The sequence below is a fragment of the Oncorhynchus clarkii genome, chromosome 31 (genome assembly GCF_045791955.1).
Source record: "Oncorhynchus clarkii lewisi isolate Uvic-CL-2024 chromosome 31, UVic_Ocla_1.0, whole genome shotgun sequence".
Lineage (NCBI taxonomy): Eukaryota > Metazoa > Chordata > Actinopteri > Salmoniformes > Salmonidae > Oncorhynchus > Oncorhynchus clarkii.
Window position 1 is genome coordinate 38,061,034 of NC_092177.1, and position 14,900 is coordinate 38,075,933.

A 14,900-nucleotide genomic window follows, 5' to 3' on the forward strand; every position below is an offset into this window, starting at 1 on the left:
AGAACACTCTCTCTCTGAAAACATACCCATAAAGTTTTTGATTTCAAGATGACAAATATATTACAATCTGAGACCTATTGATCTGAAGTCTGTTGCACTTCCACCTCTGTTAGGAACTGTCTGACAGAGAAAAAAAATTGAATGAGGGACATTTTAGACTGAGTAACATAACCAAAAAAGGAGCACTCCCTCTCTCAAGATACACTTAGAAAGTACTTGATTTCAAGGGGGTGCCAGGATTTGAACGTGAGAAATTGTCTAATAAGGGACAATTTTCCCTGAGTAACATATTCGAAAAAAATTACTCTACCCTCAAAGTACTCTTTGAAAGCACTTGATTTTAAGGGGGCATCAGGATTTGAACCTGGGACCTCTTGATCTGCAGTCAAATGCTCTACCACTGAGCTATACCCCCTCTGCTAGAAACTGTCTAAAGGCGGAAAAATTGTCTAATATGGGACATTATAGCTGGAGATCAACAAAAAATAATGAAGAACACTCTCTCTCTGAAAACATACCCATAAAGTATTTGATTTCAAGATGACAAATATATTACAATCTGAGACCTATTGATCTGAAGTCTGTTGCACTTCCACCTCTGTTAGGAACTGTCTGACAGAGAAAAACCATCTAATGAGGGACATTTTAGCAGAGCACTTCCTCTCTCAAGAAACACCGAGAAAGTACTTGATTTCAAGGAGGCGCCAGGATTTGATCCTGAGAAATTGTCTAATAAGGGAGATTTTAGCTTGTGATCAACATAACCTAATAAAGAAAACTCTCTCTTTGAAAACATACCCATAAAGTGTTTGCTTTCAAGTTGACAAAAAATTACAATCTGAGACCTATTGATCTGAAGTCTATTGCACTTCCACCTCTGTTAGGAACTGTCTGACAGAGAAAAAACATTGAATGAGGGACATTTTAGACTGAGTAACATAACCAAAAAAGCAGCACTCCCTCTCTCAAGATACACTTAGAAAGTACTTGATTTCAAGGGGGTGCCAGGATTTGATCCTGAGAAATGGTCTAATAAGGGAGATTTGAGCTTGTGATCAACATAACCTAATGAAGAAAACTCTCTCTTTGAAAACGTACCCTTAAAGTGTTTGATTCCAAGTTGACAAAAAATTTAAATCTGAGACCTATTGATCTGAAGTCTATTGCACTTCCACCTCTGATAGGAACTGTCTGACAGAGAAAAAACATTGAATGAGGGACATTTTAGACTGAGTAACATAACCAAAAAAGGAGCACTCCCTCTCTCAAGATACACTTAGAAAGTACTTAATTTCAAGGGGGTGCCAGGATTTGATCCTGAGAAATGGTCTAATAAGGGAGATTTGAGCTTGTGATCAACATAACCTAATGAAGAAAACTCTCTCTTTGAAAACGTACCCTTAAAGTGTTTGATTCCAAGTTGACAAAAAATTTAAATCTGAGACCTATTGATCTGAAGTCTATTGCACTTCCACCTCTGATAGGAACTGTCTGACACAGAAAAACCATTGAATGAGGGACATTTTAGACTGAGTAACATAACCAAAAAAGGAGCACTCCCTCTCTCAAGATACACTTAGAAAGTACTTGATTTCAAGGGGGTGCCAGGATTTGATCCTGAGAAATGGTCTAATAAGGGAGATTTGAGCTTGTGATCAACATAACCTAATAAAGAAAACTCTCTCTTTTAAAACATACCCATAAAGTGTTTGATTTCAAGTTGACAAAAAATTACAATCTGAGACCTATTGATCTGAAGTCTATTGCACTTCCACCTCTGTTAGGAACTGTCTGACAGAGAAAAAACATTGAATGAGGGACATTTTAGACTGAGTAACATAACCAAAAAAGGAGCACTCCCTCTCTCAAGATACACTTAGAAAGAACTTGATTTCAAGGGGGTGCCAGGATTTGAACGTGAGAAATTGTCTAATAAGGGACAATTTTCCCTGAGTAACATATTTGAAAAAACAGTCCTCGACCAACTCTTTGAAAGCACTTGATTTAAAGGGGGCATCAGGATTTGAACCTGGGACCTCTTGATCTGCAGTCAAATGCTCTACCACTGAGCTATACCCCCTCTGCTAGAAACTGTCAAAAGGCGGAAAAATTGTCTAATATGGGACATTATAGCTGGAGATCAACAAAAACGAATGAAGAACACTCTCTCTCTGAAAACATACCCATAAAGTATTTGATTTCAAGATGACAAATATATTACAATCTGAGACCTATTTATCTGAAGTCTGTTGCACTTCCACCTCTGTTAGGAACTGTCTGACAGAGAAAAACCATCTAATGAGGGACATTTTTGCAGAGCACTCCCTCTCTCAAGATACACTTAGAAAGTACTTGATTTCAAGGGGGTGCCAGGATTTGATCCTGAGAAATGGTCTAATAAGGGAGATTTTAGCTTGTGATCAACATAACCTAATGAAGAAAACTCTCTCTTTGAAAACGTACCCATAAAGTGTTTGATTCCAAGTTGACAAAAAATTACAATCTGAGACCTATTGATCTGAAGTCTATTGCACTTCCACCTCTGTTAGGAACTGTCTGACAGAGAAAAACCATCTTACGAGGGACATTTTTGCAGAGCACTCCCTCTCTCAAGATACACTGAGAAAGTACTTGATTTCAAGGGGGCGCCAGGATTTGATCCTGAGAAATTGTCTAATAAGGGAGATTTTAAACATACCCATAAAGTGTTAGATTTCAAGTTGACAAAAAATTACAATCTGAGACCTATTGATCTGTAGTCTATTGCACTTCCACCTCTGTTAGGAACTGTCTGACAGAGAAAAAACATTGAATGAGGGACATTTTAGACTGAGTAACATAACCAAAAAAGGAGCACTCCCTCTCTCAAGATACACTTAGAAAGAACTTGATTTCAAGGGGGTGCCAGGATTTGAACGTGAGAAATTGTCTAATAAGGGAGATTTTAGCTTGTGATCAACATAACCTAATGAAGAAAACTCTCTCTTTGAAAACGTACCCATAAAGTGTTTGATTTCAAGTTGACAAAAAATTACAATCTGAGACCTATTGATCTGAAGTCTATTGCACTTCCACCTCTGTTAGGAACTGTCTGACAGAGAAAAAACATTGAATGAGGGACATTTTAGACTGAGTAACATAACCAAAAAAGCAGCACTCCCTCTCTCAAGATACACTTAGAAAGTACTTGATTTCAAGGGGGTGCCAGGATTTGATCCTGAGAAATGGTCTAATAAGGGAGATTTGAGCTTGTGATCAACATAACCTAATGAAGAAAACTCTCTCTTTGAAAACGTACCCTTAAAGTGTTTGATTCCAAGTTGACAAAAAATTTAAATCTGAGACCTATTGATCTGAAGTCTATTGCACTTCCACCTCTGATAGGAACTGTCTGACAGAGAAAAAACATTGAATGAGGGACATTTTAGACTGAGTAACATAACCAAAAAAAGGAGCACTCCCTCTCTCAAAATACACTTAGAAAGTACTTGATTTAAAGGGGGTGACAGGATTTGAACTTGAGAAATTGTCTAATAAGGGACAATTTTGCCTGAGTAACATATTCTGAAAAAAAGTCCTATACCCTCAAAATACACTTAGAAAGCACTTGATTTTAAGGGGGCATCAGGAATTGAAACTGGGACCTCTTGATCTGCAGTCAAATGCTCTACCACTGAGCTATACCCCCTCTGCTGGAAACTGTCTAAAGGCTGAAAAATTGTCTAATATGGGACATTATAGCTGGAGATCAACAAAAACTAATGAAGAACACTCTCTCTCTGAAAACATACCCATAAAGTATTTGATTTCAAGATGACAAATATATTACAATCATAGACCTATTGATCTGAAGTCTGTTGCACTTCCACCTCTGTTAGGAACTGTCTGACAGAGAAAAAAAATTGAATGAGGGACATTTTAGACTGAGTAACATAACCAAAAAAGGAGCACTCCCTCTCTCAAGATACACTTAGAAAGTACTTGATTTCAAGGGGGTGCCAGGATTTGAACGTGAGAAATTGTCTAATAAGGGACAATTTTCCCTGAGTAACATATTCGAAAAAAATTACTCTACCCTCAAAGTACTCTTTGAAAGCACTTGATTTTAAGGGGGCATCAGGATTTGAACCTGGGACCTCTTGATCTGCAGTCAAATGCTCTACCACTGAGCTATACCCCCTCTGCTGGAAACTGTCTAAAGGCGGAAAAATTGTCTAATATGGGACATTATAGCTGGAGATCAACAAAAAATAATGAAGAACACTCTCTCTCTGAAAACATACCCATAAAGTATTTGATTTCAAGATGACAAATATATTACAATCATAGACCTATTGATCTGAAGTCTGTTGCACTTCCACCTCTGTTAGGAACTGTCTGACAGAGAAAAACCATCTAATGAGGGACATTTTAGCAGAGCACTTCCTCTCTCAAGAAACACCGAGAAAGTACTTGATTTCAAGGAGGCGCCAGGATTTGATCCTGAGAAATTGTCTAATAAGGGAGATTTTAGCTTGTGATCAACATAACCTAATAAAGAAAACTCTCTCTTTGAAAACATACCCATAAAGTGTTTGCTTTCAAGTTGACAAAAAATTACAATCTGAGACCTATTGATCTGAAGTCTATTGCACTTCCACCTCTGTTAGGAACTGTCTGACAGAGAAAAAACATTGAATGAGGGACATTTTAGACTGAGTAACATAGCCAAAAAAGGAGCACTCCCTCTCTCAAGATACACTTAGAAAGTACTTGATTTCAAGGGGGTGCCAGGATTTGATCCTGAGAAATGGTCTAATAAGGGAGATTTGAGCTTGTGATCAACATAACCTAATGAAGAAAACTCTCTCTTTGAAAACGTACCCTTAAAGTGTTTGATTCCAAGTTGACAAAAAATTTAAATCTGAGACCTATTGATCTGAAGTCTATTGCACTTCCACCTCTGATAGGAACTGTCTGACAGAGAAAAAACATTGAATGAGGGACATTTTAGACTGAGTAACATAACCAAAAAAGGAGCACTCCCTCTCTCAAGATACACTTAGAAAGTACTTAATTTCAAGGGGGTGCCAGGATTTGATCCTGAGAAATGGTCTAATAAGGGAGATTTGAGCTTGTGATCAACATAACCTAATGAAGAAAACTCTCTCTTTGAAAACGTACCCTTAAAGTGTTTGATTCCAAGTTGACAAAAAATTTAAATCTGAGACCTATTGATCTGAAGTCTATTGCACTTCCACCTCTGATAGGAACTGTCTGACACAGAAAAACCATTGAATGAGGGACATTTTAGACTGAGTAACATAACCAAAAAAGGAGCACTCCCTCTCTCAAGATACACTTAGAAAGTACTTGATTTCAAGGGGGTGCCAGGATTTGATCCTGAGAAATGGTCTAATAAGGGAGATTTGAGCTTGTGATCAACATAACCTAATAAAGAAAACTCTCTCTTTTAAAACATACCCATAAAGTGTTTGATTTCAAGTTGACAAAAAATTACAATCTGAGACCTATTGATCTGAAGTCTATTGCACTTCCACCTCTGTTAGGAACTGTCTGACAGAGAAAAAACATTGAATGAGGGACATTTTAGACTGAGTAACATAACCAAAAAAGGAGCACTCCCTCTCTCAAGATACACTTAGAAAGAACTTGATTTCAAGGGGGTGCCAGGATTTGAACGTGAGAAATTGTCTAATAAGGGACAATTTTCCCTGAGTAACATATTTGAAAAAACAGTCCTCGACCAACTCTTTGAAAGCACTTGATTTAAAGGGGGCATCAGGATTTGAACCTGGGACCTCTTGATCTGCAGTCAAATGCTCTACCACTGAGCTATACCCCCTCTGCTAGAAACTGTCAAAAGGCGGAAAAATTGTCTAATATGGGACATTATAGCTGGAGATCAACAAAAACGAATGAAGAACACTCTCTCTCTGAAAACATACCCATAAAGTATTTGATTTCAAGATGACAAATATATTACAATCTGAGACCTATTTATCTGAAGTCTGTTGCACTTCCACCTCTGTTAGGAACTGTCTGACAGAGAAAAACCATCTAATGAGGGACATTTTTGCAGAGCACTCCCTCTCTCAAGATACACTTAGAAAGTACTTGATTTCAAGGGGGTGCCAGGATTTGATCCTGAGAAATGGTCTAATAAGGGAGATTTTAGCTTGTGATCAACATAACCTAATGAAGAAAACTCTCTCTTTGAAAACGTACCCATAAAGTGTTTGATTCCAAGTTGACAAAAAATTACAATCTGAGACCTATTGATCTGAAGTCTATTGCACTTCCACCTCTGTTAGGAACTGTCTGACAGAGAAAAACCATCTTACAAGGGACATTTTTGCAGAGCACTCCCTCTCTCAAGATACACTGAGAAAGTACTTGATTTCAAGGGGGCGCCAGGATTTGATCCTGAGAAATTGTCTAATAAGGGAGATTTTAAACATACCCATAAAGTGTTAGATTTCAAGTTGACAAAAAATTACAATCTGAGACCTATTGATCTGTAGTCTATTGCACTTCCACCTCTGTTAGGAACTGTCTGACAGAGAAAAAACATTGAATGAGGGACATTTTAGACTAAGTAACATAACCAAAAAAGGAGCACTCCCTCTCTCAAGATACACTTAGAAAGAACTTGATTTCAAGGGGGTGCCAGGATTTGAACGTGAGAAATTGTCTAATAAGGGAGATTTTAGCTTGTGATCAACATAACCTAATGAAGAAAACTCTCTCTTTGAAAACGTACCCATAAAGTGTTTGATTTCAAGTTGACAAAAAATTACAATCTGAGACCTATTGATCTGAAGTCTATTGCACTTCCACCTCTGTTAGGAACTGTCTGACAGAGAAAAAACATTGAATGAGGGACATTTTAGACTGAGTAACATAACCAAAAAAGGAGCACTCCCTCTCTCAAGATACACTTAGAAAGTACTTGATTTCAAGGGGGTGCCAGGATTTGATCCTGAGAAATGGTCTAATAAGGGAGATTTGAGCTTGTGATCAACATAACCTAATGAAGAAAACTCTCTCTTTGAAAACGTACCCTTAAAGTGTTTGATTCCAAGTTGACAAAAAATTTAAATCTGAGACCTATTGATCTGAAGTCTATTGCACTTCCACCTCTGATAGGAACTGTCTGACAGAGAAAAAACATTGAATGAGGGACATTTTAGACTGAGTAACATAACCAAAAAAGGAGCACTCCCTCTCTCAAGATACACTTAGAAAGTACTTAATTTCAAGGGGGTGCCAGGATTTGATCCTGAGAAATGGTCTAATAAGGGAGATTTGAGCTTGTGATCAACATAACCTAATAAAGAAAACTCTCTCTTTTAAAACATACCCATAAAGTGTTTGATTTCAAGTTGACAAAAAATTACAATCTGAGACCTATTGATCTGAAGTCTATTGCACTTCCACCTCTGTTAGGAACTGTCTGACAGAGAAAAAACATTGAATGAGGGACATTTTAGACTGAGTAACATAACCAAAAAAGGAGCACTCCCTCTCTCAAGATACACTTAGAAAGAACTTGATTTCAAGGGGGTGCCAGGATTTGAACGTGAGAAATTGTCTAATAAGGGACAATTTTCCCTGAGTAACATATTTGAAAAAACAGTCCTCGACCAACTCTTTGAAAGCACTTGATTTAAAGGGGGCATCAGGATTTGAACCTGGGACCTCTTGATCTGCAGTCAAATGCTCTACCACTGAGCTATACCCCCTCTGCTAGAAACTGTCAAAAGGCGGAAAAATTGTCTAATATGGGACATTATAGCTGGAGATCAACAAAAACGAATGAAGAACACTCTCTCTCTGAAAACATACCCATAAAGTATTTGATTTCAAGATGACAAATATATTACAATCTGAGACCTATTTATCTGAAGTCTGTTGCACTTCCACCTCTGTTAGGAACTGTCTGACAGAGAAAAACCATCTAATGAGGGACATTTTTGCAGAGCACTCCCTCTCTCAAGATACACTTAGAAAGTACTTGATTTCAAGGGGGTGCCAGGATTTGATCCTGAGAAATGGTCTAATAAGGGAGATTTTAGCTTGTGATCAACATAACCTAATGAAGAAAACTCTCTCTTTGAAAACGTACCCATAAAGTGTTTGATTCCAAGTTGACAAAAAATTACAATCTGAGACCTATTGATCTGAAGTCTATTGCACTTCCACCTCTGTTAGGAACTGTCTGACAGAGAAAAACCATCTTACGAGGGACATTTTTGCAGAGCACTCCCTCTCTCAAGATACACTGAGAAAGTACTTGATTTCAAGGGGGCGCCAGGATTTGATCCTGAGAAATTGTCTAATAAGGGAGATTTTAAACATACCCATAAAGTGTTAGATTTCAAGTTGACAAAAAATTACAATCTGAGACCTATTGATCTGTAGTCTATTGCACTTCCACCTCTGTTAGGAACTGTCTGACAGAGAAAAAACATTGAATGAGGGACATTTTAGACTGAGTAACATAACCAAAAAAGGAGCACTCCCTCTCTCAAGATACACTTAGAAAGAACTTGATTTCAAGGGGGTGCCAGGATTTGAACGTGAGAAATTGTCTAATAAGGGAGATTTTAGCTTGTGATCAACATAACCTAATGAAGAAAACTCTCTCTTTGAAAACGTACCCATAAAGTGTTTGATTTCAAGTTGACAAAAAATTACAATCTGAGACCTATTGATCTGAAGTCTATTGCACTTCCACCTCTGTTAGGAACTGTCTGACAGAGAAAAAACATCTAATGAGGGACATTTTTGCAGAGCACTCTCTCTCTCAAGATACACTTAGAAAGAACTTGATTTCAAGGGGGTGCCAGGATTTGATCCTGAGAAATTGTCTAATAAGGTACAATTTTCCCTGAGTAACATATTTGAAAAAACAGTCCTCGACCCTCAAACAACTCTTTGAAAGCACTTGATTTAAAGGGGGCATCAGGATTTGAACCTGGGACCTCTTGATCTGCAGTCAAATGCTCTACCACTGAGCTATACCCCCTCTGCTAGAAACTGTCAAAAGGCGGAAAAATTGTCTAATATGGGACATTATAGCTGGAGATCAACAAAAACTAATGAAGAACACTCTCTCTCTGAAAACATACCCATAAAGTATTTGATTTCAAGATGACAAATATATTACAATCTGAGACCTATTTATCTGAAGTCTGTTGCACTTCCACCTCTGTTAGGAACTGTCTGACAGAGAAAAACCATCTAATGAGGGACATTTTTGCAGAGCACTCCCTCTCTCAAGATACACTTAGAAAGTACTTGATTTCAAGGGGGTGCCAGGATTTGATCCTGAGAAATGGTCTAAAAAGGGAGATTTTAGCTTGTGATCAACATAACCTAATGAAGAAAACTCTCTCTTTGAAAACGTACCCATAAAGTGTTTGATTCCAAGTTGACAAAAAATTACAATCTGAGACCTATTGATCTGAAGTCTATTGCACTTCCACCTCTGTTAGGAACTGTCTGACAGAGAAAAACCATCTTACGAGGGACATTTTTGCAGAGCACTCCCTCTCTCAAGATACACTGAGAAAGTACTTGATTTCAAGGGGGCGCCAGGATTTGATCCTAAAAAATTGTCTAATAAGGGAGATTTTAAACATACCCATAAAGTGTTTGATTTCAAGTTGACAAAAAATTACAATCTGAGACCTATTGATCTGAAGTCTATTGCACTTCCACCTCTGTTAGGAACTGTCTGACAGAGAAAAAACATTGAATGAGGGACATTTTAGACTGAGTAACATAACCAAAAAAGGAGCACTCCCTCTCTCAAGATACACTTAGAAAGAACTTGATTTCAAGGGGGTGCCAGGATTTGAACGTGAGAAATTGTCTAATAAGGGAGATTTTAGCTTGTGATCAACATAACCTAATGAAGAAAACTCTCTCTTTGAAAACGTACCCATAAAGTGTTTGATTCCAAGTTTACAAAAAATTACAATCTGAGACCTATTGATCTGAAGTCTATTGCACTTCCACCTCTGTTAGGAACTGTCTGACAGAGAAAAACCATCTTACGAGGGACATTTTTGCAGAGCACTCCCTCTCTCAAGATACACTTAGAAAGAACTTGATTTCAAGGGGGTGCCAGGATTTGAACGTGAGAAATTGTCTAATAAGGGACAATTTTCCCTGATTAACATATTTTAAAAAACAGTCCTCGACCCTTAAACAACTCTTTGAAAGCACTTGATTTAAAGGGGGCATCAGGATTTGAACCTGGGACCTCTTGATCTGCAGTCAAATGCTCTACCACTGAGCTATACCCCCTCTGCTAGAAACTGTCTAAAGGCTGAAAAATTGTCTAATAAGGGACATTATAGATGGAGATCAACAAAAACTAATGAAGAACACTCTCTCTCTGAAAACATACCCATAAAGTATTTGATTTCAAGATGACAAATATATTACAATCTGAGACCAATTTATCTGAAGTCTGTTGCACTTCCACCTCTGTTAGGAACTGTCTGACAGAGAAACAACATCTAATGAGGGACATTTTTGCAGAGCACTCCCTCTCTCAAGATACACTGAGAAAGTACTTGATTTCAAGTGGGCGCCAGGATTTGATCCTGAGAAATTGTCTAATAAGGGAGATTTTAAACATACCCATAAAGTGTTTGATTTCAAGTTGACAAAAAATTACAATCTGAGACCTATTGATCTGAAGTCTATTGCACTTCCACCTCTGTTAGGAACTGTCTGACAGAGAAAAACCATCTAATGAGGGACATTTTTGCAGAGCACTCCCTCTCTCAAGATACACTTAGAAAGTACTTGATTTCAAGGGGGTGCCAGGATTTGATCCTGAGAAATGGTCTAATAAGGGAGATTTTAGCTTGTGATCAACATAACCTAATGAAGAAAACTCTCTCTTTGAAAACGTACCCATAAAGTGTTTGATTCCAAGTTGACAAAAAATTACAATCTGAGACCTATTGATCTGAAGTCTATTGCACTTCCACCTCTGTTAGGAACTGTCTGACAGAGAAAAAACATCTAATGAGGGACATTTTTGCAGAGCACTCCCTCTCTCAAGATACACTTAGAAAGAACTTGATTTCAAGGGGGTGCCAGGATTTGAACGTGAGAAATTGTCTAATAAGGTACAATTTTCCCTGAGTAACATATTTGAAAAAACAGTCCTCGACCCTCAAACAACTCTTTGAAAGCACTTGATTTAAAGGGGGCATCAGGATTTGAACCTGGGACCTCTTGATCTGCAGTCAAATGCTCTACCACTGAGCTATACCCCCTCTGCTAGAAACTGTCTAAAGGCGGAAAAATTGTATAATATGGGACATTATAGCTGGAGATCAACAAAAGCTAATGAAGAACACTCTCTCTCTGAAAACATACCCATAAAGTATTTGATTTCAAGATGACAAATATATTACAATCTGAGACCTATTTATCTGAAGTCTGTTGCACTTCCACCTCTGTTAGGAACTATCTGACAGAGAAAAACCATCTAATGAGGGACATTTTTGCAGAGCACTCCCTCTCTCAAGATACACTTACAAAGTACTTGATTTCAAGGGGGTGCCAGGATTTGATCCTGAGAAATGGTCTAATAAGGGAGATTTTAGCTTGTGATCAACATAACCTAATGAAGAAAACACTCTCTTTGAAAACGTACCCATAAAGTTTTTGATTCCAAGTTGACAAAAAATTACAATCTGAGACCTATTGATCTAAAGTCTATTGCACTTCCACCTCTGTTATGAACTGTCTGACAGAGAAAAACCATCTTACGAGGGACATTTTTGCAGAGCACTCCCTCTCTCAAGATACACTGAGAAAGTACTTGATTTCAAGGGGGCGCCAGGATTTGATCCTGAGAAATTGTCTAATAAGGGAGATTTTAAACATACCCATAAAGTGTTTGATTTCAAGTTGACAAAAAATTACAATCTGAGACCTATTGATCTGAAGTCTATTGCACTTCCACCTCTGTTAGGAACTGTCTGACAGAGAAAAAACATTGAATGAGGGACATTTTAGACTGAGTAACATAACCAAAAAAGGAGCACTCCCTCTCTCAAGATACACTTAGAAAGAACTTGATTTCAAGGGGGTGCCAGGATTTGAACGTGAGAAATTGTCTAATAAGGGACAATTTTCCCTGATTAACATATTTTAAAAAACAGTCCTCGACCCTTAAACAACTCTTTGAAAGCACTTGATTTAAAGGGGGCATCAGGATTTGAACCTGGGACCTCTTGATCTGCAGTCAAATGCTCTACCACTGAGCTATACCCCCTCTGCTAGAAACTGTCTAAAGGCGGAAAAATTGTCTAATATGGGACATTATAGCTGGAGATCAACAAAAACTAATGAAGAACACTCTCTCTCTGAAAACATACCCATAAAGTATTTGATTTCAAGATGACAAATATATTACAATCTGAGACCTATTTATCTGAAGTCTGTTGCACTTCCACCTCTGTTAGGAACTGTCTGACAGAGAAAAACCATCTAATGAGGGACATTTTTGCAGAGCACTCCCTCTCTCAAGATACACTTAGAAAGTACTTGATTTCAAGGGGGTGCCAGGATTTGATCCTGAGAAATGGTCTAATAAGGGAGATTTTAGCTTGTGATCAACATAACCTAATGAAGAAAACTCTCTCTTTGAAAACGTACCCATAAAGTGTTTGATTCCAAGTTGACAAAAAATTACAATCTGAGACCTATTGATCTGAAGTCTATTGCACTTCCACCTCTGTTAGGAACTGTCTGACAGAGAAAAAACATTGAATGAGGGACATTTTAGACTGAGTAACATAACCAAAAAAGGAGCACTCCCTCTCTCAAGATACACTTAGAAAGAACTTGATTTCAAGGGGGTGCCAGGATTTGAACGTGAGAAATTGTCTAATAAGGTACAATTTTCCCTGAGTAACATATTTGAAAAAACAGTCCTCGACCCTCAAACAACTCTTTGAAAGCACTTGATTTAAAGGGGGCATCAGGATTTGAACCTGGGACCTCTTGATCTGCAGTCAAATGCTCTACCACTGAGCTATACCCCCTCTGCTAGAAACTGTCTAAAGGCTGAAAAATTGTCTAATAAGGGACATTATAGCTGGAGATCAACAAAAGCTAATGAAGAACACTCTCTCTCTGAAAACATACCCATAAAGTATTTGATTTCAAGATGACAAATATATTACAATCTGAGACCTATTTATCTGAAGTCTGTTGCACTTCCACCTCTGTTAGGAACTGTCTGACAGAGAAAAACCATCTAATGAGGGACATTTTTGCAGAGCACTCCCTCTCTCAAGATACACTTAGAAAGTACTTGATTTCAAGGGGGTGCCAGGATTTGATCCTGAGAAATGGTCTAATAAGGGAGATTTTAGCTTGTGATCAACATAACCTAATGAAGAAAACACTCTCTTTGAAAACGTACCCATAAAGTGTTTGATTCCAAGTTGACAAAAAATTACAATCTGAGACCTATTGATCTAAAGTCTATTGCACTTCCACCTCTGTTAGGAACTGTCTGACAGAGAAAAACCATCTTACGAGGGACATTTTTGCAGAGCACTCCCTCTCTCAAGATACACTGAGAAAGTACTTGATTTCAAGGGGGCGCCAGGATTTGATCCTGAGAAATTGTCTAATAAGGGAGATTTTAAACATACCCATAAAGTGTTTGATTTCAAGTTGACAAAAAATTACAATCTGAGACCTATTGATCTGAAGTCTATTGCACTTCCACCTCTGTTAGGAACTGTCTGACAGAGAAAAAACATTGAATGAGGGACATTTTAGACTGAGCACTCCCTCTCTCAAGATACACTGAGAAAGTACTTGATTTCAAGGGGGCGCCAGGATTTGATCCTGAGAAATTGTCTAATAAGGGAGATTTTAAACATACCCATAAAGTGTTTGATTTCAAGTTGACAAAAAATTACAATCTGAGACCTATTGATCTGAAGTCTATTGCACTTCCACCTCTGTTAGGAACTGTCTGACAGAGAAAAAACATTGAATGAGGGACATTTTAGACTGAGTAACATAACCAAAAAAGGAGCACTCCCTCTCTCAAGATACACTTAGAAAGAACTTGATTTCAAGGGGGTGCCAGGATTTGAACGTGAGAAATTGTCTAATAAGGGACAATTTTCCCTGAGTAACATATTTGGAAAAAACAGTCCTCGACCCTCAAACAACTCTCACTTGATTTAAAGGGGGCATCAGGATTTGAACCTGGGACCTCTTGATCTGCAGTCAAATGCTCTACCACTGAGCTATACCCCCTCTGCTAGAAACTGTCTAAAGGCGGAAAAATTGTCTAATATGGGACATTATAGCTGGAGATCAACAAAAACTAATGAAGAACACTCTCTCTCTGAAAACATACCCATAAAGTTTTTGATTTCAAGATGACAAATATATTACAATCTGAGACCTATTTATCTGAAGTCTGTTGCACTTCCACCTCTGTTAGGAACTGTCTGACAGAGAAAAACCATCTAATGAGGGACATTTTTGCAGAGCACTCCCTCTCTCAAGATACACTTAGAAAGTACTTGATTTCAAGGGGGTGCCAGGATTTGATCCTGAGAAATGGTCTAATAAGGGAGATTTTAGCTTGTGATCAACATAACCTAATGAAGAAAACTCTCTCTTTGAAAACGTACCCATAAAGTGTTTGATTCCAAGTTGACAAAAAATTACAATCTGAGAACTATTGATCTGAAGTCTATTGCACTTCCACCTCTGTTAGGAACTGTCTGACAGAGAAAAAACATCTTACGAGGGACATTTTTGCAGAGCACTCCCTCTCTCAAGATACACTGAGAAAGTACTTGATTTCAAGGGGGCGCCAGGATTTGATC

At 38.0% G+C, this 14,900-nt stretch overlaps 12 non-coding genes across 12 annotated transcripts; all 12 read right to left on the bottom strand.

Moving 5' to 3' along the window:
• Positions 1 to 343: 343 nt before the first annotated feature.
• trnac-gca (transfer RNA cysteine (anticodon GCA)) lies at positions 344 to 415 on the bottom strand. Its single transcript has one exon. It is a non-coding gene; the product is annotated as a tRNA-Cys (tRNA).
• A 1,593-nt stretch (positions 416 to 2,008) lies between these two features.
• On the bottom strand, positions 2,009 to 2,080 carry trnac-gca (transfer RNA cysteine (anticodon GCA)). The gene has a single exon. It is a non-coding gene; the product is annotated as a tRNA-Cys (tRNA).
• A 1,536-nt stretch (positions 2,081 to 3,616) lies between these two features.
• trnac-gca (transfer RNA cysteine (anticodon GCA)) lies at positions 3,617 to 3,688 on the bottom strand. The gene has a single exon. It is a non-coding gene; the product is annotated as a tRNA-Cys (tRNA).
• Positions 3,689 to 4,108: 420 nt separating this feature from the next.
• On the bottom strand, positions 4,109 to 4,180 carry trnac-gca (transfer RNA cysteine (anticodon GCA)). The gene has a single exon. It is a non-coding gene; the product is annotated as a tRNA-Cys (tRNA).
• A 1,593-nt stretch (positions 4,181 to 5,773) lies between these two features.
• Positions 5,774 to 5,845, bottom strand: trnac-gca (transfer RNA cysteine (anticodon GCA)). The gene has a single exon. It is a non-coding gene; the product is annotated as a tRNA-Cys (tRNA).
• Positions 5,846 to 7,673: 1,828 nt separating this feature from the next.
• Positions 7,674 to 7,745, bottom strand: trnac-gca (transfer RNA cysteine (anticodon GCA)). Its single transcript has one exon. It is a non-coding gene; the product is annotated as a tRNA-Cys (tRNA).
• A 1,214-nt stretch (positions 7,746 to 8,959) lies between these two features.
• On the bottom strand, positions 8,960 to 9,031 carry trnac-gca (transfer RNA cysteine (anticodon GCA)). The gene has a single exon. It is a non-coding gene; the product is annotated as a tRNA-Cys (tRNA).
• A 1,214-nt stretch (positions 9,032 to 10,245) lies between these two features.
• Positions 10,246 to 10,317, bottom strand: trnac-gca (transfer RNA cysteine (anticodon GCA)). The gene has a single exon. It is a non-coding gene; the product is annotated as a tRNA-Cys (tRNA).
• Positions 10,318 to 11,231: 914 nt separating this feature from the next.
• Positions 11,232 to 11,303, bottom strand: trnac-gca (transfer RNA cysteine (anticodon GCA)). Its single transcript has one exon. It is a non-coding gene; the product is annotated as a tRNA-Cys (tRNA).
• Positions 11,304 to 12,238: 935 nt separating this feature from the next.
• trnac-gca (transfer RNA cysteine (anticodon GCA)) lies at positions 12,239 to 12,310 on the bottom strand. Its single transcript has one exon. It is a non-coding gene; the product is annotated as a tRNA-Cys (tRNA).
• Positions 12,311 to 13,010: 700 nt separating this feature from the next.
• Positions 13,011 to 13,082, bottom strand: trnac-gca (transfer RNA cysteine (anticodon GCA)). The gene has a single exon. It is a non-coding gene; the product is annotated as a tRNA-Cys (tRNA).
• A 1,165-nt stretch (positions 13,083 to 14,247) lies between these two features.
• Positions 14,248 to 14,319, bottom strand: trnac-gca (transfer RNA cysteine (anticodon GCA)). Its single transcript has one exon. It is a non-coding gene; the product is annotated as a tRNA-Cys (tRNA).
• Positions 14,320 to 14,900: the final 581 nt, after the last annotated feature.